At 54.7% G+C, this 24,040-nt stretch overlaps 1 long non-coding RNA gene across 1 annotated transcript in view; it reads left to right on the top strand.

The window, feature by feature from the left end:
- Nucleotides 1–6,555: 6,555 nt before the first annotated feature.
- The window catches only part of LOC306644520, a 33,830-nt gene continuing 16,345 nt past the window's right edge, over nucleotides 6,556–24,040 (top strand). Inside the window, exons 1-2 of the long non-coding RNA XR_013759409.1 lie at nucleotides 6,556–7,018; nucleotides 16,262–16,399. This is a non-coding gene — a long non-coding RNA (uncharacterized lncRNA). The remainder of the gene's footprint in view (nucleotides 7,019–16,261; nucleotides 16,400–24,040) is intronic.

The raw sequence follows: 24,040 nt of genomic DNA, 5'->3' as shown, positions 1-24,040 counted from the left end.
TCCAGATGATTTATCAGTAAGTCAGAAGATGCCACACGAGTAAACCTCCCGGCCATGATGTCTCCTGAGACACACACACACACACGCACCCGAGCCCAGGTGCCTGGTGGACTTCACCTTGTCCAGCTTGCCTTCAACCTCCCTGAACTGGGAGTTCTTCCCACACTGCCTCCTGCCTCCCGCCTTCATGTAAGCTGTTCCTTTTGCCTGGCCCTCACCTCTATCTAACTGTCCTGACGCTTTAGGCCTCAACTTGGAGGCCACAAGAAACTGTCCCAGACCCAGTAAGGCCGGGTTAGGGTCCCCTCTGTGCCCCCATGGCCCCCAGCAGTGCTGGTTCTGAGCGTTATCATTCGAACTCACACTTGCCAGTCCATTTTCCTGCCGCCCTGCTCCTGAGGGGGCGCTCTGGGTTCTCAGGACATTTCTGAATGAGTGAGTGAGTGCATTAGCCACCTGGGGAAGCCACTCTGTGTGACTCAGCAACATGAGGGTCATGCATGGGACCATCTGAGTCTGACTGTGAGTCCTTGACTTTCAGAGCGAGTGGCCGTCCATGGCGCTCGCCTCCTCTCCATTCCCCTCCAATCCAGGCAGACTGTGCACACCCTCATCTCCCTCCCAGGCCTGCTGGGACTGTCCTGTGAGCCACAGGGGTGCTGGCAGTTGGAGCTTCAGGTAATGGGCTCAGGAAGTTGAAGGCTGAGTCCTCTGTTCTTGGGGGACAAGGACTCTTCTTTCCTTGAGTTGTCCCTGGTTCTGGGCTGGACCTAGGTGACAGCAGACAGTCCCTGCTTCTGACTGGGCTCTTCCAAGGTCAGAGGCGAGGTCTCAGATCTGCTTGCTAGCGCGCAGTTTCTTTCTCAATTTTCATGGTGGCTTTGTTTGTGCAGATGTTCACATGATGTGGTGGGGACATGAGTTTCACGGAACTGTTGGCAGAACACCATTTGGCACCCATGAGACTTCTGGGGCCTCAGAGTTCCAGCTGCGGACAGCTGCCCACCTTCTCCAGCATTCAGCTTTTGAGCCTAGCAGCTTTCTGGGCCCCAACACATGAGCAACCTCTCTGTCCCAGCCCTCCAGGGATCCCTGACAGGCGTTCTGGTGTGTAGGTGAATTCCTATTTTTAATAGCCAAGTTGTCGAGAAATCGCAGGGCTTCTATTCCATTTGAACAGGAGGCTTCCAGAAGTATTTGTATCTTGGCTTCCGTAGAGTCCAGGAAGTCATCTTCGCCAGGGGAGGTCAGCAGGTGTGTTGGGGAGGGTCTTTCTTTGCCCCAGCATGCTCCCCTGCTCTGGGTGGGGTGGGGGAGGCATAAGACAGCACCGTGCAGGCGGCGGGGTGTGGCGCTTTGGGAACAGCAGTGTGACTCAGTATCAGGGAAACATCAAAAAGGGGGTCTTCCCATTGGCAGGGAGCAGGCTGGGAGGGGCGCAGAGAGGCAGCGGGTGTGAAGGAGCCCGTGGTCAGGGTTGGAGTTGGGTGGGCCACGTCCAGAGGGCCGCAGGGCCTTGCGGCTCTGGACTCTGTCCGAGCCCTGCGAGTCTTACAAGGAGTGACACGATCAGGTCTGCATTTTAGCCAAGGCTCTGGGTCCCAGGCTCACTTCATGGGGGAACGTGGGCCTCAGCCACCTGCCACCAGGCAGCAGCCCCCCGCCCCCGTGAAGTGCGCGCTTCTCTTCTGTTTTCATTGTGTTTGAAAGTGCTGTTTCCAACCCTCTGTGCTGATTCCTGTCTCTTGAATAGTTTGCTCTTCAGTTTGAACAGAGCCCAATCAGAGAGGGGGGACCAAGGGAGGAGATTTCAGCCAGGGAGCGACCAGGGCTCCACGGCCAGCCGGGGGCCCGTGGGGGTGGATCACCGAGGCCCCAGAATACAGTTCCTCCTGGGTAGGTGTTGCCTCCAGGGCTGAGTGTGGGGCCCTGCCTGCCATCGCGAGGTGTGCTGAGGATCCAGAACTGCAGTTTTCTAACTCAGGCACATTGTGTGGTGTCTAAAAGCCATTTCATTAAATGCCACATAGAATCAAAATAGAAATTACATCTCTGAGACAAAGCCCATCGAGCAGGGAGCCAGGCACACCAAATTGGAACCAGTGTCATCTCACAGAAGTAGGGACGGTGGGTCCAAGGCTGTCTCCCCCGTCCTCACTCACATCTGTCCTCCAGAGGAGACAGGAGGTCCTAGAGCCCAGTCACCTGCAGTGGATCAGGGCAGCAGGGAGAAGAACCCAGCCCCGCTGTCACACACCAGCTGCATTTATGGTCCAGGATCCTCAGCTGCTGGTGAGGAAGCCCTTCTCCCTGAGGACCCCAAGGCAGGGAGTGAGGTGTGGGCCTGGCCACACAGCTAGTGGGAAGTGGAGATGGACTTTGGGCTCCGAGGTCCACAGCCCCATGGGCCTTCCCTGTCCCAGCCTGCTCTCTGATCTTATCCCCTGGCTCTTTGTTTTTCAGAGCCAGATGATGGAGAGGCATGATTGGTTGGGACATCTGGGGAAGGGGCTTTGGCTTGGTACTTTTCAAGTTTGGGAACTTTGCTGTAGGGGATGGAGAAGGGGTGAGTAGCCCTGCATCTGTCCTCTGTCCCCAGTCTGCTTTCTATCCAGTCAGCCACCATGGGAGAAGTAGCCTCTCCTGGGGCCTGTCAGCTCAGCTGCAGCCCTGACCACTGCTCCTTCCTCCAGTGCCCCGGGTGGGCCATGCTTGGAGGAGGTCAGGAGAGGTAGGGGCGCAGGCAGAGCAGGCCTGAGGGAGCGCCGGGGTTCCCAGGGGAGGGCCATGGCAGGAGCACTCCCCATGTTGGATGCATACCTTGTTTCTTTGTTGTTTGCTTGTTTAGATACAGGTTGCTAAAAGATGAGAAGGGATTTAGCCGAGTCCCATAGAATCTGCCACCTGGTGGTCTCTCATTGCCATTGCTTGTTCCTCTGCCCTCGGTACTTGGGGTTTGGCTGCCCTTCTGACTCACCAGTTAGGCGTTTTCTCCCCCAGGTGGTGGCTCCTCTTCCCCTTCTTCAGGTTAGTCATACATTTTTTTGTTTGATTGCACTCTTGTGCAACTGTAGGGAATGTTGTTTTCATGATTTCTTCTCTCTGGAATTCGCTGCGCTCTTCCTCATGGGCTTCTCTGATGACTGCTTTTTGTTACTGCTTTGTTGGTGCTTGAGGAGAGCATTTTCTATTTTCTGGACCCTGTGTCCTTATTTGCATTCCACTCATGGGGTCTGCCATTAGCTCATCAGACTTGTTAGCACAAAAAGGCTGGACTGGACGCAGATTTTCACGGATCATCTTAGCTGTTTATTCAGGAATGAAGTTCTGTGCAGGAACGGGTAATGGGCAGGACCCGGGTGATGCTCGTGGACCCATTTTCCTGGTGGAACATGAGCCACTGAACAAAGGAGGGAACTGGGATCACGTAGGTTAAACTGGGAGTTGACTTAATTAATGAGCGTGTCAGCTTGTGCACTCAGGAATTTGGGGTCTGTTTTACTGGCTGAAGTGGGAGGAGGTCTGGGGTCAGCACTCTCCGTCCCTTTATCTCTGTCCCTTCAGGGTCCCATTCTGTTGTCACTGGGAAAGGATTTATTTGGGGAAGGATCAGCGCTTTGGCTTCCTTTCTAGGGATTGTTCTGTCACTGGGAAAGAATGTACTGGGAAAGCTATCAATGTATGGCTTTCTTTTTCATTTCTTCTTCTCAGGCCTCACTGTTTTGGGCTTTTTCATTTTCTATATCTAACATGACTCAGTGGACATTCAATACTAATGTGATTCTATTTTTCTCTCTCTCTCTCTCTCTCTCTCTCTCTCTCTTTTTTTTTTTTTTTTTTTCCTGCAGTACTGGGGATTGAGCCCAGGGGTGCTTTACTGCTGAGCCACAGCCCCACCCCTTCTTTAAATTTTTAATTTTCGAGGCAGGATCTTGCTAAGTTCCCAGGGCTGGCCTTGAACTTATGATCCTTCTGTCTCTGCTTCCCAAGTAACTGAAATTTCAGGTGTGTGCCACCATACCTGGCTTCTATTTTTCCTTTTATACCTTGTTTATGCTTTGTGAATGTTGATGCTGCATGATCTGGATCATACCTATTGAACTATTTGTTATAAATTGTACTCTTTCTCGTTATAAAATCTCTTGTCTTGTTTAATGCTTGTCCGAGTGCCAGGTTCTTGGGTCCCACTTCTGTACTTCCTATGAGGAGTCTGTGGAAGATCTCTGTCTCTGGAGTTCCAGGACTTATATTTTTTTATCCTTAGGTGATGACTTGATTTTTTGGCTTGGCTGCCCAGATGGTTTTTTCCTTGGCTTTTTTCCTCCTTTCTCTTATATTGTAAGTCTAGTCACCTTCATAGAAACCATCTTGAAATTGACACATGCTCACACATTCACACTCCTACACATAAGCTCACACACATTCCCCCAAGACATTCCTGTTCTTTCAGTCTGTACATTCCAGTCTTTTATTTCTGGAAAGTTTTCTTGGATTATATCTTTGAACATTTTTACTCCCTTCTTTCAGCCTTCCATTCTGGGATGTGTGCGGGGTCCCCTGCGTCCTCCACATCAGCCCTTCCCTCTTCACCCCTGCGCCCAGTGTTCCTTGCTCTGGCTGTTCCTGGCCATGTTTCCAGCAGTGCTGCTCCTCCGGGGGCTGTTTTTCTTCCACCATCTATTCGCTGGTGTTTGTGGGGGAGCAGAGGCCAGGAATCCCCTCGCAGCTGGGCGTGCCATTGTAGGGCCGGAGGGCTCCTCCTCTGTGCTTCCTGCAAACGCAGCTTGCGTGTGATTCCTTACTCTGATTTGCTTCTGCTTCTGGGTGCCACATCCAGCTCTGTCCCCAGGGCCACTGTCAGGAGCTTGGGCACCCCATTCCTGCAGGTGCCCGAAGGACCTTGGCAAGCAGCTGTGTTCTCCTCTCCCTGTTTCTTTCCAAAACACTGCTCCATTTTTCTGCTTTTGGCAGTCCCAGGGCTGCTTTTGGTTGGGGTTTTATCTTGCTTCTGTTTCCATGTGGAGATGGAGTTCGTATCAGAGATAGAGTTTGCCAGGTGCAGTGGTGCACACCTGTAATCCCAGTGACTCTAGAGGCTGAGGCAGGAGGATCACTAGTTTGAGACCAGCCTCAGCAACTTAGCAAGACCCTGTCTTAAAACAAAAGATAAAAAAGGACTGGGATATAGCTCAGTTGTAAAGCTCCTCTAGATTTGATCCCTTGTACAAAAAAAAAAAAAAAAAAAGAAAAGAAAAAAGTTTGCATTCTGTTTCACTTTCTCATTATTTTGGGGTCTCTCTCTCTCTCTCTCTCTCTCTCTCTCTCTCTCTCTCTCTCTCTCTCTCTCTCTCTCTCTCTCTCTCTCTCTCTCTAATTTCTTTCTCCAGATTTGTCAAGGTGTAAATGACATACAGTAAATGGTCCCTGTCTAATGTTGTGTTAGAGTTTTTTTTGGTTTTGTTTTCTTTTTTTACTATATCAAAATGCCCAAGGAAGGCCTTTTATAAAAAAAAAGAGGTTTATTTAGTTTACAACTTTCGAGGCTAAAAGTCTAAACAGCATTGCAGGCTCTGGCAAGGGCACCCTGGAAGATGGGGGAGGAAGAGGTCCCACTGTAAAACAGCAGAGAGGCTGGGGTTCCACTGTTCCTTTGCAGGCAGAACCCCGTTGATCTTAGGACTCCTGTTAGACCCCCAACTCTTTAAGGTCCTGTTCCCAACATTGCCACACTGAGAACCAAACTCCCAGCACGTGACCCTCGGGACGGCCACATCCAAACCATAGCAAATGTGCCGTATCTGCAAGTTTTGACCCGTGTTCACCCAGCCCCAGGGAGCGACTGCACATCTCCACTGGCTGCTCCCACACCCCCGTTTCTTTGAGCTCTAACCTCTGCCCCAGTGTTAGGTGACTGCTGACCCACTTTCTGTCATGTAGATTAGTTTGCGTTTTCGAGAGTCCTGTATCGAAAGAATCTTGCAGTGTGTTTTCCTCTGGCCTCCACCACTTACCCTGACTATCCTGAAACACATCCAGCTGTCGCGGGTAACAGACGGCTCGCCCTTCTATTGCTGTCTTGCATGTCAGTATACAGGGTACCATGGTTTGTTTATGTATCCACCTGTGGATGGACACTGGGTTGTTTCCAGTTCTTGGCTGCTATGGACACTCCTGGGAGTTTTGCATGGACATATGCTTTTATTCCTCTTGGGTCAATAAGTAGGAGTGTGGTAGGTGTATCTTTCCCTTTGTAAGAAACTGCCAAACTCTCTTCCAGAGTGATTAAACCACTTTGCCTGCTGGCAGCTCGTGAGGGTAGCCTGAGAGTCCAGTCACCCCTCGTCCCTGCCAGCAATCTGTCTTCTATGTCCCGGCTGTCCTGGCATGTGGCTAGTGTATCCCCCTGTGCTCTTCACCAACATTTCCCTCATGACAAATGGCATCTGGTATTTTTTTTTTTTAATTTTTTTTAGTTGTCCATGGACCTTTATTTTATTTATATGCTGTGTTGAGGATGGAACCCAGTTCATCACACACGCCAGGTGAGTGCTCTACCACTGAGCCACAACCCCAGCCCCAGCTGGCATCTTCTTCATACATATGTAGTCATGTGCTGCATAGGTTTTGGTCAGCGAGGGACCACAGAAAGGCCACATCGCCTGGTTATGTAGCCCCTAGTTATGTAGCGGCTCCGCACCTGGGAGCAAGGGAGGAGGTGTGGTCAGTGGGGTACTCTGTGTGGACAGCTGTGCAGACTCTGGGATCTGGCACTTATGGGTCACCTGGAGAGCCAGGGACAGCACTTGGGGTCTATTGCCCTGGGAAAGGGCTCCCTGCAGGGAGAGAGACGCCACCTCACATTCCTCCATTTGTTCCTTCTTTATTGAACTTGGACCACGTGCAAGGGCTGTTCTAGCTGTTGGAGTGGATGCTGAAGGAGGCAGCCTCTGTGCTCAGCCCGCAACTGTGCTCGGATTTCCCCAAACGTTAAGCAGAGTGTGGCTACGTATGTATGAAGGTAAGCATGTGAGGAGGAGCTCGGTTCCATTTTCCTTCTACAGTGCAAGAGAAGCAAGACGGGAATGGGCAGTGTCGGTGGCCGCAGGGGTGGGAGACGGAGCCTGAGTCTCTGGTGTGGGACTGGGACAGCCTAAACCATGGCCGGAAGCCGCGAGGAGGCCCACCCGAGGCCAGGTGGCAGCACTGTACCTGGTGCCTTGGGGCACTCAGCCCCTGTGACCCTGTCCAGAAAGAGATCTAGGACCGCAGGCAAAGGAGGACCTCTTGTCTGAGAGAAAGTAGTTCGGTGTTTATCACATTTCCATTTTCATTGTCAATGAAAAAAAATGGCCTCTGGTTTATGCATCAGCCGTACAAACCTTGTCTAATGTGACTCTTCCCTACAAGCTAATCCAGGTGCTGGTTCTGGCACAGCAGTGGGTTTCTGAGTGAGGTCACTGAGGCGTGAATGCTGAGGCCTCCTGCAGGACACCAGCCACCTTCAGCCATCTGCAGCTCAGTTCCAGTGCAAAGCCTGTGAGGAGCAGAGGTGAAAAGCTAGGTGAGCTCAAGCCATCAAGCTTTCATCAGCCCTCACAGCCTGGGCCAGGGCTGGGGAAGACAGGGGGAGGAAGACCTAGTGTGTCAGTCAGTTTTGTCACTGTGACCAAGACACCTGACAAGAACAAGTTGGCAGAGGAAAGTTTGTCTTGGATCATGGTTTCGGAAATTTAGTCTGTCGTCGGCCGATCCGTTGCTCTGGGCCCAAGGTGAGACAGTTCATCATGGCGGAGGAGAGCTGTCCAGTACATGGCAGCCAGGAAGGAGAGAGAAAGAGAAGGGGCCACAGGGAAGATGCACCCTTCCAGGCTTGCTCCCAATGACCTCCCTCTTCCTCCAGCGCCACCTGCCTGCACAGCTACCACCCAGTCAGTCCATTCAAGCCAGGATGGGGCAATTAGGTCACAGCTCTCACAGTCCAGCCATTTTGCCTCTGAACCTTCTTCCTGCATTAACACAGGAGCTCTAGGGGCACCCCATGTCCAGACCACAGCACCTAAGCTCTCCCCTCAGTGTGCGAAACCACGTGCCTCCAGGGACCAGGCCCATCCTTTGTCTGCACCTGTGCTTCTGTCCTACCACGTTTTGAGGCCTCTGCTACGTGCAGGGCATTGGCCTAAGCGTTGTGAGGGGCAGAGAGACAAGCCAGATGGGGTCCAGAGGGGCTGGGGTGGGGTAGACAACTGGGCTGCCTGTGGGAGGGCAGAGAGCGCTGGTCCTACCTGGCTGTCACCCCTCTGCCACCTGCTGTGCCTGGCATTTTCTCCAGAAGGGAGTCGCTTCAGGGCTAGTCAGGTCCACAAAGAAGTCTGGTGTGGGTTCTGGGCCAGGCTCTTCCGTTCCACTCTTCCTCTGCTAGTTTTCCTTTTCTGGGCAAGTTGCTGAACCTCAGAGCCATCATTTCCTCATCTGTAAAATGGCTTCCAAGCAAAGCTTCCATATCAACACCTAGGGCTGGTGATCTCTTAGTTCACGACACCCTTCTCCCCGCTCGTGCCACCCCAAGCACATCTGCTTGGCTTATCCTAGGGTGACCTGAGGAAGAAATCTTTTCCAGGGAGAAGAGGGAGGCTGGCCTGGGAGACCCAGGGCAGTGAGATCTTGGGACTGAGTGAGGCCAGGTAGGGGAGACCTGGCACCTTCTCTGGTTTGCCTGATCTGTAACCTACTGGATGACCATGAATTCAATATTCAGGTCTGTTCTGAAATGCAATTCTGGACTACACTGTTTCTGTAAGTCCAGACATAAAGCACAAAGAACTAAATTAGATTAAAACAAAACTGCAATCACTGAGCTAATAACTGTGACAATAGAAAAGAATTGCAACCAAATTAATGCAATATTTAAGTTCCATCATTATGCTAATAACCTTTGCACAGAAATACAGTAGCAACTGTTGTTTGGCAGGAGATTTATTACCTGGGGAACAGAGTTCTAGGGAGGACAGAATTTCCTGCTGGGATCTTTTTTTTTTTTTTTTGTGGTGCTGGGGATTGAACCCAGGGCCTTGTGCTTACGAGAGTGAGCACTCTACCAACTGAGCTATCCCCCAGCCCCCTGCTGGGATCTTTGAAGAGAGGAAGAGCTAAGATTTCTTTTTTTGGTCCTGGGGATGGAACCCAGGAGTGCTTGACCACTGAGCCACATCCCCAGCCCTTCTTTTTAATTCTGGGATGGGGGTCTCACTAAGTGTTCAGGTTGACCTTGAACTTGCGTTTCTCCTGTCTCAGCCTCCCGAGGAGCTGGGATTACAGGTGAGCACCGCCACTCCTGGCTAGAGAGCTAAGATTTCTAAAGTGCCTACTACGTGCCAGGATGTAGTGGTGGAGGTCCCTGCCCTGGGAAGTTCACATGGGCGGGAGTCAACCACATGGGCAATGGCCATAAAGTGAAGGGGTCTGTCATCAGGAAGCCCTCTTGGAGATGGTGGCATGAATTGGTTGGAAGCATGAGCAGGATTCAGGGGCTCTTATTCCCTTCCTCATCTCTTCTCCTCAGCCAGCCTCAATGTGGCTTCTGTCCCCTGTTTTTGTCCTCAAAATGTGCTTCATGTTGCTGGAACCAAAGGTGGGTCCTCAGTCCCCATCTTCTTTGGCTCTCAGAAGCATGTGCTCCTGGCTGCTTCTGTGGCCTCGGACCCACCCTTCCCTGGTTCCCACCAGACTGCCTGTTCCTTCCCCTGCTCTGTCCCCTCTTCTGTGTCCTCTCCCCTCCTGACCTCCATGTGCCAGGCTTGGCCCTCACCTCTCTTCCCTGTCGCTGGCTCCTGCGTCTCACTGGCCTCTTGGCCTCCCGCCGCCACGCACAATATCTCACTGTCTATGACGCACCCCCCCAGGGCTGTCCAGTAGACAGTTTCCTCAGCCAGATATCACAAATCAAAAAAGTGTACATGCCATAGAATTCCGTTCCTTGAAGTGAGTGCACTTGTGCGTCAACTCACCAGAGGAGAAGGAGGACGTCACCACCTGGGAGGTCCCACCTGGGCCCCAGTCCTGACCTGACCTGCTAAGGTGCCGGCTCCCATGCCAGAGAGGAACCCAGCCTGGCCTTCTATTTTATAAAAATGCAAGCACAGAGGATGTGCTCTTTGGCTTGGGCCTCAGCTCACTGTGCGTGAGGCCACCGTGCTGCGGTGTGGAGCTCGGGCACAGAGTCCTCCCTCACACCAACATGCGGCAGTTTGTCCATTCCACCCGATTGACGTTGTGGCATTTCCATTTTTAGAATTACGAATGGTCCTATTTGAGGAGGTAGTGACTGCTCTATCTTCTCTGGAACCAGCCCTGCCCTGCAGGAACTGAGCTTGTGGGGACCAAGGTGCCCTAAATGTGTTTTGACGGGACCTTAGGTGCCTAAGGTTGGAATCTGGGGCATCATGGCTGGCCTGTTTTTTTTTTTTTTTTTTCAATGAATGAGTGAATGAATTAATGAATGAATAAATAAAGGAGAGAACAAAAGGGTGGCGAGTGAATGACCGAATGTGCTTCTGGAAAGAGCCCTGTGCGTGTCCACCTGTGATGGCCGTTTTCCTGCACGTTGCACACCAGTCCTGGTCATGGTCCTTCACCGTGGGGCGTATTATCTTGATTTTATAGATGAGATAAGAAAAGAGGAGAAAAAAAGGAAATCTTGGAGAATCCAGGCTGTTTAGCTTTCCTGGCCTCAGCTCACCCACCTGTCGACTGGGTAAGGTGGGGTGTCCAGAGGCTGCGAGGGCCGCACAGCCCGGGAGAGCATCAGGGTGATCCTGGACAGGAACGGCTCGGAACTTCTGTCTGCTCTTATGGCCTGAGCCCACACGGCTTGTAAGTGGCCTGATGGGATTTGAACCTGAACAGCTCTGTCCTGCGAAGGCATCGTTTCCGCCACCTGGCGCTGCCTGCCTTGGAGACTTAGCAGACTCGGCCTTGCTGTGCTCCTCCTGAGCAGCCGAGGGTGAGGGGCTGGTCCCTGGGCCATCCCTGTCTTCTCGAGACCATTAGGTTTAGGTCCTTCATCCTGGAGGGTGATTGAACAGCTCGGTTCTGGTCTGCCTGGACCTGGGTGCCCTTCCTCCCCGGCTGCCCCGCTTGAGGATGAGATTCCATACAATTGCAGTGGTCTGGCTCACCAGTTTCATTTTCTGTGTCTGGAGTAGTAGGGCCTCTTGAACTCATTACGTTCATTTAAATTCAAATGACAGCCAGCTTGGCATGGTGGGCCAAGGCTGTCCCGAGGCAGCCTGGTCACTCCCAGCCAGGATGGCTCAGTGTTCAGCTGCTCAACTGGGGCCAAGCAGAGGCTGACATTGACCTTGACCCCAAGTGGGCAGGCCCAGAGGATCTCCCTCCAGCACTTCACCCTCAGAGAACCAACTAGCTATGAAAACAGTACCCTGGGGTCCAGTGGGGGCCAGTCAGGCAGCCCAGGAGATGGGTCTGTGGATGACTTCTCCCTCGAATTAGCTGTTGACATCACACTCTTGTCAGCTTCGAATGGAGACCAAATCTGCCCCAAACTTCATTTAAATCTGGCACTGAGAGGAGAGGTGGGGGTGGGTGACATTCCCAAAGAGGTCTGTGTTCTCTAGCGATACGAGCCATTTCCTACCGAGCCAAGGCCCCCTCGGTTCAAGGGCTTCGGTGGTGGTCACCGGGCACTCTGGGTACGGAGATGATAAACAAGGGACCCTGCGGCAGAACGGTCCCAGAGGATGACAGGAGCACTTGGCGCTTCATTGATTCCTGCCTTCAGCCTCTGGTCCCCTGCTGAGTCCCTCGGCTCTTCCAGGGCCTCTCCCCTTGGCTGACAGTGCTTCTCAGCGTCCGCCCTGTGTCTGATTCCCATCCTGGGTCTAGTTCCATCCAAGCTGCTCCCTTCCAGGAAGCTTCCCTGGTTGCCTTGGAGACATCTTTCCATCTTCTTGTTCCCCAGCTTTTTATGCCAAACCCCAAACACGTTCTGGGCTGACAGCATCTCTCTCCCTGACAAGGAGCAGGGCCAGTGTCTGTCCAATCCTGGGGTCCCCACTGCCCACCCAGAGAGGGTGCTCAGTGGAAGCTCACCGAAATCCGGTAGAGTTTCATCAGAGGGCTGCCGAGGCTCCTCACAGAGGCCCAGACAGGGCAGTTCCCTGGTGCCCGGCCCCCCCTTCCTTCCTACATTCCCTCACTCCTCAGCCTCTGTCCCAGGACCACCTGCACAGCCCACCGCTGCCAGCCATCCCAGGCTCAGCAGACACTGGTGGCCTCTGCTTCTGGGCCTTCATCAGCTGGACTGCCCACTGCGGACAGCCGTTCCCCAGCCAGCCCGGCCTCAGCCTCTCCCCACTCCTCTTTGGAAGTGTTACCCAACTAGCTGTCAAGATTCGGGCTCAGCCAGGATGCAGGGCCTGGGCCGCATGGCACCAAGCTTGGCTCCATCCCAGGCTGGTGGCTCTTTATTAGCACAGGGTCCAACGCTTTCACTTTGATATTGCAGGAAATGGTTGGGCAGACCTGCAAGAGCAGTGTTCCTCTGCAGGTGCACCCCGTGAGCATGGCCTCCCTCCGTGGCTCCACAGCCCTGCCGGGTGCGGCGCTGCCTTTATTCTCCAGACAGGCAGACCAAGGGGCCGTGAGTTGGAGGGCCTGCCCAGGCGTACGGAGCTGTGGTGGCACCAGGTTACAGCAGAGGAAGCACCTGGCTTCTCCCACAAGGTGCAAACCTCGTTCCGAATGTGTGGATTACTAGAATGTTCTGGGGTTGCCTGCCTACCATGTCAACCTCTCGGTCCATCAAAATGCTGTCTCGGGATTCCAGATGCAGCATTTTGGTGGAGAGTTTAGTGATATTAATTATGAGCTCTGGCCCAGGAATCAGCCTCATGACATGCTTTAACTCTACCATATTTTGGCCATGTGACATCTGGGCCCTGGTTTTTCCAAGTGAAATAAAGGACCTCTTTTTTCTCTGTCCCCAGAAAAACTATAGGGCCCACTCTTTTCAGCCTGCTGACAATATGGTCCACCCAGCAGGAGAAATCCACCCGCAGGGGCTGAGAGTCCTTACCATCTTGGCCAAAATGACTGCACGGTCCATCCTAGGCAAGATCCCCTGCTGGGAGACTTGGTTTCCAGTTGGCTTCAGCCTGAACCTGAACTTGCTGTGTGGCTGTGGGCAGTGCACCTTGCCTCTCTGAGCCTTGGGCACTCCATCTTCACAGTGTGGCTGGCACCAGCAGTTCATGACTGCATACTCTAGGCAGTGACTAGTGGTCCGTGGGGAAGCTGGTCAGGACTGACCAGCAGTCTCTGGGGCATTGCCACCCTATAGCATGTCCCAGAGACAGCAGAAGCCTCAGCTGGGCTCACTGCTGCCAAAAGGAGCTGCTGCTGATTGGGGTGCCAGGCAGGGGTGGGCAGCTTCCGGCAACCGGCAACCGGAGCTCATCAGCTCGCAGGTAATTATGCGTGTGCTTTGTTCACTACACAAAGCAGCTCTTGGAGGACTCGGAGGGGCTCCGCTTCCTGGCTGATGTGATTTCTCGGAGCTGGAGTGTGAAAGTCAAGCTGAACCTGCCTAATTGTGTCTGCAAAGGCGATTGGAGAGGCTCTCTTAGAAGGAAATCAGGACAATTAGCTCTTGGCTGCAGGAGGGGGTGCGAGCCCGCGAACCAAAGGGCAGCAGCGGCGAGAGAGGGAAAATGGGGCGTCTGCAGCTGCTTCCAGGGGCTGGTTGCACCCACCACCCACGCGGAGCCTGGCTCGGGGTGGGTGCCTGCGCTGGGAGCAGAGGCTGGGGCGGGACAGGGAGAGTGGGGTGCTCGCCCCAGGCTTGGGCTCTGACCCTGTGACCTTGGGTACGTCAGTAGCCCCGGGTCTCAGGTCCTGAGTCTGCCCAGTGAGCTCCGTGCAGAGCAAGCGGAGGCAGCCCACCGCCTGCAGGAAGCTGGGGGTCCAGGGCAGAGCTGGGGCGGGGAGGCCTGGGGGAGAGGCTGCAGCGCGAGGCCGCAGCGCAAGTCCAGCCGCTCTCCTCTGCCACCTGTTTTCTGCCCGGACAAGAGGAAAATTCTAATTCCAACGTGCCTCTCAGACTTCCAGGTCGGAGAGGTGGGAGTCCAGAGCTCAGCCTTGCCTGTTCTTAGCTCCGAGACGTTAGGGACGCCCCTCAGCCTCTGCCTCACCTTCCTAGCCAGATCCACTCTGGCACCGTGCCCCAACTGCCACCATGCAGGTGATCCACGCCCCCTGTCCTTTCTGTGGCTTCAGGAAGAGGGTCCTCATGAGTCCACTTCCCAGCCACCAGAGTGTGTGTGAGTGAGTGTGTGTATGTGCATGCATGTGAGAGTGTGTGCAGGAGTGTATGTGAGTGTGCATGCGTGTAGGAGTGTGAGTATACATAAGAATGAGCGTGAGTGTGTGAGTGCATGTGTGTGAGCTTATGTGAAGGAGTGTGAATGTGTGAGCATGTGTATTTATGAGTGTATGATTGTGTGTATGAGTGTGAGATGGTGCATTGTGAGTGTGAATGCGTGAGTGTGAGTGTGTATGTGATTGTGTCTGAGTACATGAGCTTTTGTGGGTGAATGTGACACTTATATGTGTTTATTTCTGTGTGTAAGTGTATGTATGAGTGTGTTAGAGTATGCACTAGTGTATGTGTATGAATACAAGAAGTATGTGTGTGACAGTGTGATTGTGTGTATATGAATGCATGAATGTGTAAGCGCATGTGTTTGTGTGTGAGTGTGAATATGAGTGTGTGTGCATGTATGAATATGTATGTGTGAGAGAGTATACATGTGTGTGAGTTTGAGTGTGTGCGTGTGTGTATGAGTTATGTGAGTGTGAGTGTATGGGTGTGTGAGTGTGTTAATGCATGCATGTATGCAAGTGTGTGCGTGTGTCTGAGTGAGTGTGTGTTGGGTAGACGTGTCCTCGAGGGAGTGTGTCTTCCTGTGGGCCAGGGTGTGCTAGTCTTGATCCGCTTTGAAGGGAGCGGCCTGTGAGAGCCAGGCTGTGGACACCAGAACGCAGCGCGCCCACGGGGTGAGGACCATCTTTCTTCGGCTCCTGCGTGGAGCGCAGAGATGGCGCTCACTCCTGCTTCTGAGTGAGGGCCAGACTCACTGACACACTCGGAAGCCTCGGCACAGGGCCTGGCAGCACGGTCGTCACCGTCAGAGTGACTGAGTGGCTCCGGCCCACTAGATGAGCTAGCAGGGACGCGAGTGGAACCCACCCCGTGGCTGGAATGAGGGTGTCCGGGCTCAGGTCAGTCAGCACCCACTGGCAGGGGCATGTGGCATCCATTTGGACTGGTCTAACTCCAGCTGCCCCAGTTGCCAGCCAGTGTGGCTCCCACCCCTGGTTAGCTGACGCCAACTCAGGCTGCGTGCAAATGCAGGGGGTGATGGTGGTGCCTGTGTGGCCAGAGACCCCAGCCCCGAGTGGCCCTGGTCTGATCTGAGGAGCCTGGGCCCCCCTGTCCCCAGCTGTCCCCTGGGATGTGAGGCTGCTTGGCCAGGCTGGCTTCTTCAGCCAGGACAGGGGTCAAGCTGCCGCCCATGCCGCTGGCCGTCAAGGGGAGGCTGTTTCAGTCGGCTCCACCCTTGGCTCCGATGGCTCCTTGAACAGGTTTCAAGCTCTGCCCATAGGGGGGCACCCCCGACTGCTCTTAGCTGCCCAACCCCAGCGCTTGCAGGGCGTTCGGGAACGCCATCCACGTGTCCCCAAGGATGGCGTTCCCTGAGCCCTATGGGGCGGACTTCCCCAAGTGTGGCGGAGCTGCTCAGGACTGCTCATGCGGGGGCCTCCTCAGGACTGGCCTGCCTCCTGGGACTGGCGTCCTGTGTGGGAAGAACGCCAAGCCAAGTCAAGGGGAGGGCACGACGCAGGGCCACTTCTAATGACCCAGGACTGACTGTTTCTAAGCAGGCTCCAGCTGCTCATTCTGGACAGGAGGGAGGTGACATAAAGCCCCATGAAATAATGGAATTGAACACGCTCTGGGCCGCAGTGCTCGCCTGCAATCCCAGCACCTCGGGAGGCTGAGGCAGGAGGATCCCAAGTTCAGAGCCAGCCTCAGCAACTCAGAGAGACACTGTCTCTAAATAAAAGATCAAAAGCGCTGGGGATGTGGCCCAGTGGTCGAGCTCCCCTGGGTCCAATTCCTGGTACCCCGCCCCCCAAAAGCTCTGTAGGCGTTCGCCACCATTTCCGCTATTTTCCTCTCCAGGTGACCCGGGTGAGGGATGAACAAGAAACACAGCACATGCAAATGGTGGAGCCCTGGGAAGAGTTCTTCCTCCAGAGACCCTGCCACTGCCTTTGAAACCAGAAGGCCTGTTCTGGAAGAGGTGCCCCTGGTTCTCTGGTGAGCACCAAGCCTGGGGAGTATGGGTTGCTCTCTGTGCCCTGTGCACACGGCCTATTGTGACTGCGATTTCTCACGCCCCGTTTGCTGGGTAGGTGGGGGCCGCAGGGAAGCAGGTCTGGAGTTGGGGTAGGGGAGCCTTCCAGCCGTGCAGATGGAGGTGGCTGGCTGGGAGGGGCAGCCAGCTGCCCTGGGGACTGGACAGCAGCGCCCAGCAGTTGGCTGGGTCTCACAGGGTTTGGAAGGCTCTTTCGCCTTTGGGTTTGGCCTCGTGGTGTGGAGCAGATGGCTCCCTCTCCAACACAGCCTCCCGACAGCAGCCTCTGGCGGCCCACCTGTGAGGCGTACGTCGTCCCGTCTTAATGCCTTTCCATAGAGACCACTGGCCCCATTTCCTGACCAGAGCTGAACAGTTATTTTATACTTTATCTAATTGATTAAAGTGACTCAATTAACTGGGCCTTCCAGAGCTGAGTGTGTGCGTGTGTGTGTGTGTGTGTGTGTGTGAAAATCAAGAGCCAGCTGTGGGCCAGGCTGCAGGCTGAGCGGAAGCTCTGTGGCCCTTCTGGACCCTGCTCTCTGACTCCGCTGTCCACCCTCCCCAGATTCCCAATAACCTATAAAGTCATGTCAGCTACTGGACCCTGGTGGCTTCAGTGACCAACTGCAAATGCCAGCCAGGATGCCACTGCATGGGGCCTTGTGCCCCAGGGTTGGGGGTCGGGCATCACGACTACTGGATGCCCCTGTGTGTGTGAGGCCAGTGGGGGAGGGGCTTGGGCATCCTGTCTCCTCTAAATCTCCATGTTGCCCCTGGAAAGCAACCATTATGACCCCACTTTACAGCTGGAGAAACTGAGGCCTAATTGAGGTGCCCAGCCCGGAGGTGGTAAGGCCGGGACAGGAGCCCAGGCCCCACTTGCTGCCGTGGGAGTCGGTAGTGTTGTCTGTCGTCTATTTCTGGGCCTCAAGGGGACACCTGCTGAGTCGCAGCTTGTGTTCCACAAACATGGCTTGTTCAGAATGGTTCTGGTCTACTCTCAGGCTCTCCCCGACAGCTTTTGTACCTCCCAGGGCTGGCGGCAGGGAAGAGGGTGACCCCCGACCCTGTAAGGAGATGGGTGTGTCCAAATATGCCACCTGTGACAGGGACAAGCTGCGACACCTTGCTGGGCCGACGTCAGCGTGACGGCAATGTCCTGAGAACAGGAATGACAGCTGTGCCCTCGGGAGCCGTGTGATGCTGGTGACACCTGTGCGGAGGCTCTCAGAGCACAGAGCACACGTCAGTGTCCTCCCGGCCCGCTCCATGCTGCTGCCCCTCCGCTGTGTCCATGCCGACCATCTTCTTTGCCTCAGTTTCCCTGGGTCTGGGGTAGCACCTGCTCCACAGCGAGGGGCCAACAAATGATGGTCAGTTGAACAGGTGAAGGTCCGTAGAGTGAGCAGGTGAAAGCGAATGGCAGGAGAGAAGGTTCCCGTGGCTGGCGTTGAGGACAGGCGGACACAAGGGCTGCGGCGGTCTTCTCTCGAGGGGCCTGGCCAGGGTCTCACTGCACAGCGCGAACCTGCCTCTGGCCCTACCCAGCTGACAAACACCCCTCGCTGCCACAGCCAGCCCATAAGCACCAGCGCCACCCTCGATCACGCTCATCATGGCTGGCTGGAGATTTGCTAAGAAGGCCAAGGTGTGGAATGACCCAGAAAGCAGGCCCTGAGCAGGCCGTCAGGGTGCTGTGTCCTCTTGCTCTCCTGAACGCAGCCCCTGCCCAGCCCCTGGCCAGGTGCCTGTGCTGGCGAAGGTCCTCGCTCCCTCTCCAGTCCTTCTCCCTGGCTCTGCCCTCTCACCGACATGCCCTGGATCCAGAGAACGAGAAGGGAGGGATCAGGGCACGTGTCCCCGGCCTGGCTAACAGTGTACTAGGGCCATGGTTTCCTCATGGCTTTTCTTTATGGCCTGCCTGTCCCCCTTCTCCAAAGTGGAGATGGTGGCGGCTATTCTGATTTCCCTTCCACACCGGCCGGGTGGTCAGCCCTGAGGTCTGCTCGGCTCGTCCCCGGCCTTGCGTCCTTGGGCTTTCCTCCATAACAGCACATCAGAGGGTCTGGAGGAAGAGCTTTTCTCTACCCACTTGGGTTCAGTGTTGGGGGCCTGCAGTCTTCACTGACAGTAGACAGATCAGCCCCCGAAGACAAGGTTTTGCTCACAGGCTAAGAAGTGGCAGGGGTTTAAACTCCTAACCAAGGAAAGGGGAGAGGAGGGCAGGCTTCTGGGAAGGCAAATGAAAGGCATTTGGAGGCTCAGAAGGAGCCATGAGATCCTTGGTGATGGTCTGAGGGATGACAGAGATGTCCACCCCAGCTCCCCTCAGGCTCCTGGACTCCTTTCCAGTTGGGTCTGACCTCCAGACTCCCTGTGTATCCCTGCACTGTCCAATTGCAGCAAGCATCCTGCGAATCAGGCTAGCCAGAGTCCCACCCCCTCCACCTCTGCCTGGCCTGATTATCTGATCACCTGGCCTCCACATCTAATTGGGCTTCTCATCCTCCATCACCCCCAGATGATGTCTGACTTCTGTCTGCCTTCAGCAAGAATCCTGTTAGGTCTACTTAGGCCGTACCCCCGAGCCCTGATGCTCTTGGTGACTTTCTGAGTGCTCACCTGGACCACCCTGCTCCTGAGCTATGGCTTCTCACCTTGCCTTATTCTGCTTGTGTGAGCCAAGTCTCTCTCCACTGCAGAGTTCCATCACACTGGTCCTGGGCCCGTCTTGACAGTTCTCCTCTGGAATAAAGTCCAGCCACCCTCTTACCATCTTTAAGAAGTGTCATTGACTGATTATTTTTTTTAATTGTATTTCTTTATTTTTATAGTAGGCCAGTGGCCTGCCTGTCTTCTTGGTTGGAGGCCCCTCCCCTGGGGGATTTATGGCAATTTCAGTCTCCAGTCTCCTTTCTGGGAGTGGAGCAGCCCCTTCAGGGAGAAGGGATCTGTGGAACCTCCTTTCCAGAAGTTTCTGTCCCCCACACAGATAGCTCCAAAAAGGCCTCTTCCAACATCCATTGAAGCTCAAATGTCTTCTGTTGAACAAACCTTCACACCAACCTTGGGGGTGGAGTGGACCCCCACGCTTCTGTGTCTCCCTTCCTCCTCCACAAACAGTACAGTGAAGTGCTGATCCTGGCAGCCATGGTCACCTTCTGGTCCCTGGGCACTTTGTTCCTTCCCTCCCTCTCTTCTCCCATTCATCCATCTGGTCATTTCTTCCACCCAGTCCCAACCCTCGATCCAGCCTTACCTCAGTACCCGACATGTACAACTGTACCACGGGCTGCTGCTGGCAAGGGATCCCAACACCCCTATTTCATCCATTATTTAGCGAAGAGCATCCTTCTAGATGCTGGTCACTCATTTCAGTAAGTTCCCAAGTTGAAGCGTCCCTTTCAGGTGTCATTCTGAATACACAGCACAAGAGGAAGTGTATTAGATTACCTGCTGGGTCCAGATGGCTCTTATGAAGGGGACTGTGTTTCAACATGCCCTCCCGTGCCCTGTGGAGGCCTGGAGCTTCCCCTGTCCACTCAGAAGGGACAGCAACATGTTCTGCATGGGATAGGTTCTGAGTTTTACTGCAGGGGCCATGGGAAGACCTGGGGAGGGGCTTGACAGGGTGGGGCCGCAGTGCCCCCGACAGAGGCTGCTGGAAAGCTTGCTGGAGTGGCTGCGGAGCGAGCTCCCTTTCCTGGTGCCCTGCTCTCCTGGACGCTCCGAGCTGGGGAGAGGAGCTGAGTCTGTGCTAGAGGCAGAAGATGGAGGCTGAGGCCTCTGGGAGGTATAAGCTCACAGGGATCTTCAGATGTCTGGCAGCTGGCTTTGAACTTGGGCCCACTCTGGGGGAGAGGAGGGAGATGTGAGTCAGTTTCTTCTAGCTCCCGACAGCCTAGCCCCTGACAGCTGGGTGTCCTGACGGCTGTCACCAGCTTACAGAGACCCTACTTCAGATTCTGGTACCAGGCGAGAAGGACCACGGAGCAGCCCAGCCCCGCACCCGACCTGCTGGCCCTCGCTGTCACTGCAGCAGCTCAGGGAGGCCCCGAGGCGCAGGCTCAGACTCTGCAGGGAAGCGGGTGCCTTTCTCTGCTGGCTTCCTGGCTTTGAGGAGCACTTGGACAGCCCAGGCTCCCAGCAGTGAGTCCTGCACTTGCCTGGACCCGGGCAACACTGCCCCCTTTCCAGGATGACCATTCCTGGTTTTCCCAGTGAACTTTTGCTCCCCCCCCCCCCCCCTTGACTGGAACCTGAAGTTCCCAGCAGGAGCCTGGAGACCTGGGCACACATCAGAATCTGGGAGCTGACTTGCCTGTCATGGAGATGAACGTTCCTCCTCCTGAGCAGGGGCCGCCGGGTTTCTGGATAATGCTTTCGTTGGCTTTGATCTTGCCTTGCGGTGAAACCAAGCAGCCCCTAGCTGGGTGGGGGGTCGGGAGGGGGTCACTAGTGCTGGGGTGCTGAGGGGGTGTTTGGTCTGCCTTGCTGTCTTCTCTGGGGCGGGGTGAGCAAGGTGGGGGCAGAGAGGTTGCCAAGGGACATCTGCCGGCTGATCAGCTCAGCCATTGTGGTGACCTCAGTCATTCAATCTGTAATGGGTCCGATGTGAGTCCTGGTGAGAGGTGGGTCATCTGTACCGCCTGATCCGCCCTCCTCTCCGACCTGCCTTCCTGCCGCTGAAGGAGCTGTGCTGTTGACTGGCAAGGCAGAGAAAGCCAGGGCCACTCCATGGGGCCCCTGGGTCCCCACCAGAGCTCTTTGACAGGCCCACAGAATAGCCCCTGATTAGGAGCCAGAGGCCAGAGGAAGCTGTTCCAAAATCAGGAGGACACGTGAGGCAGCACCCTTAAAAGCAGGTGGCCTGGGGTGCGAGGGGCCTGTCCCTCACAGCTGGGCCCCTTGGGGCTGAACGCTCCGTTGAGATGGGACTCAGGTCAGGTCACCGGGCCACCATCTGTCCTCAGAGCCACAGGCTGCGCCCTCGTGGTGGCCGCACAGGCCCAGGCTGTGAGCCTGCAGCGTCCTCCTCTGGGGCTTGGTGAGTAGTCACACCTGCCAGGGGGTGGGAGGGGAGCCCAAGGAAGAGGACAGAAGGAAAGGGGAGAAAGCGGGCAGAATGCACTTGGGGAGATGGGACTCTGCGGTGCTGTGGTCAGCACTTCCTGAGTGGCAGCCACGTGCCAGGGGCTGGTCTGGGGACAAACAAACGAAGCCTGGTCCTTGGGCTCAGGATGCAAAGGGCAGGGCACGGTGCCTGGAGGGGGCCCCGACCTGCTGGGGTCTGGAGGACTCAGGAGAAGGTGCCGAGGGCTGGGTCACAGAGCTGCAGAGGGCCCAGAGACCACCATTCCGGCCACCGCACCCCAGTTGCCAAGGTCCTAGGACGAGGGTGCAGCTTCTACGGGGCTCACGTGTGTTCAGTGTGAGTGCACCGAGGTGGGTACGAGCCAGGGTTGTGAGCCAGGCGAGTTTGGGCCAGCGTTGCCTGACTGCTAACTAGCTGTGTTACCGTAGACAGGTTGGTTAAGCCCCCTGCCTCTAAGCCTCTAAGTAAGGGGTACTTGTGTCTCCCCGAGGGCCCAGAGGGTCAAAGGTGATGACGGAGTGAGGGTCAGCACTGCAGTGGCCTTTGGTCCACACGACCAGGCTCTGGGGAACCCAGAAGCCCTGCCGAGACATCCTTCCTGCTTGTTAGTGACTTACGGGGAGACGGCTCTGTGACAGCGTGGGGGAGACAGCGGATGCCCTTTTGTTTTTAGTTCAATTTGGTGAGCAGAATGCTCCTGGGGCCAATAGATTTTTTTCAGTAATGAAATTGTAAAAAGAATTGAGTTTTGCCTTTCCAGCTTAAAGGACAATCTGTGCCCTTTTCCCAGTCCCCCAGTAACATAACAAACGCTCACTTCCTGCTTGCCTCCTGGTCTTTGGTTGGCCCTTCCCCTCTTCCTTCTAGAATAATCTCCACAAAGGGAGGGACATGGTACGTTTGCTTCATCATTGCACACAGGATCGGCTACCTAATTTGCAAAATAAAATGTGGGGCCCTTGTGAGAAGAGGATTAAGAATTTCAGAACAGCAACAAACAGAAGAGCGTTTAACTGGAGTCAGGCCTAACTGGGCCAGGGTGGGGGGCACCTAGGTGACCCTGCAGGCCTGTGCCGCCCGGGTCTGGAGCAATGCCTGGCAGGCAAAAGGCTCTCAGGAAATATCTGTCAAGGAAAGATGGTACCTCTCCTGCTGCTCCTCCTCCCTCTCCTCCCCTCCCCACCTCCTCCTCCCCTCCCTCTTTCTCTTCTCCTCCCTCCCCTCATTCCACTTCATCCCTCCTCCCAAGGCTCCATGGTTTAAATCAGGCACCTGGGTTCAGATCACCTGCTACCTACTGGCTCTAAGTTTTAGGCAGGTGACTTAAACTCTGGGCTCAGCTTTAGCCCCCACCTAGCGGGTTGTTAGGAGAAAGTCGTTGAAGGAGCCTGGACAGCGTGGGCTCCGTGGTAAGCATGCTGGCGGGGTCGGCAGCAATCATTCTCTCTCTTCTTCCCCTCCCTCCCTCCCTCCCTCCCTTCCTTTCTCTCTCTCTCTTTTTCCTTCTTTCTTTCTTTAAAAGGAAATAGAAGTTTTATTGCTTTGCTAGCAAAGGAGAAACACAGAGGACTCCCGTCCCAAAGGCTGTGATCCTGCCCATCAGCAGGAACAGGGGCTTTTAAAGAGGCGACTCAAAGGCTGCATCCCACGTGTTCTCGCTCCCTTTCCTCGTTTATCTCTCTTTTTGATTTCTTTCCCTTTTCCTCAGTCTCCGCTTTCCCCCAACCACATCCCCAACATACACGATGGTAGCTGATGCCGAACCTGTCCTTGCTGCCTGGGACCCAGCAGCCTAGCGCCTGGGGCTGCAAACCGCATTCCTCTGCCTGGCGAGAGGAGGCCCAGCCCCAGGCTCCACTCCCAGCGCCACTGTCCCCTCCACCACAGACCTGGCCCGTGTGATCCCTCGCTGGCTGGGAACAGCTCTTCCCACGCCATTGTCTGACAGTCTCCCACCCTATTTTTCAGTTGCGTTGAAGTACATCGTCCCCATTTTCAGGTGCAGTCCCGTGTGATAACCGCGTTCAGAGTGCTGTACACCATGACTGTCCCCCTCCCAAGCTCACGCGCCTCTCCCCAGTGGGAACTCTGGACCCATGAAACGCTGACTTCCCTGCCCCAACCCCCGCCCTGGCAACCACCTGCTACTTTCCGTCTCTCCAAATTAGACTAATGTGGGTATTTCACAAGTGGGATCCTGCAGTGCTTTTTGCGTTTGACTTACTTAGCAAAATGTCCTCGACTTCCGTCCATGTTTCAGCACGTCTCTGAATTTCCTTTCTTTTTAAGGCTGAATGATATTTCCCTGCACAGGTACAGCACATTTTGCTTATCCATCCATCTGAAGGATACTTAGGTTGCTTCCATCCAAGTTCTAGCCGTTGTGAATAATGCTGCTATGAACATGGGTATATAGACATCTCTTTGAGACCCTGTTTAAAATTCTTCTGAGTATACACCCAGAAGTGGAATCGCTGGCTCATAAACTAATTGTTTTTTTTTTTTT

This window comes from Sciurus vulgaris (genome assembly GCF_902686455.1).
Source record: "Sciurus vulgaris genome assembly, chromosome: 14".
Lineage (NCBI taxonomy): Eukaryota > Metazoa > Chordata > Mammalia > Rodentia > Sciuridae > Sciurus > Sciurus vulgaris.
The sequence above is the reverse complement of the archived record's forward strand: the minus strand, read 5'-3'. Positions and strand labels throughout refer to the sequence as shown.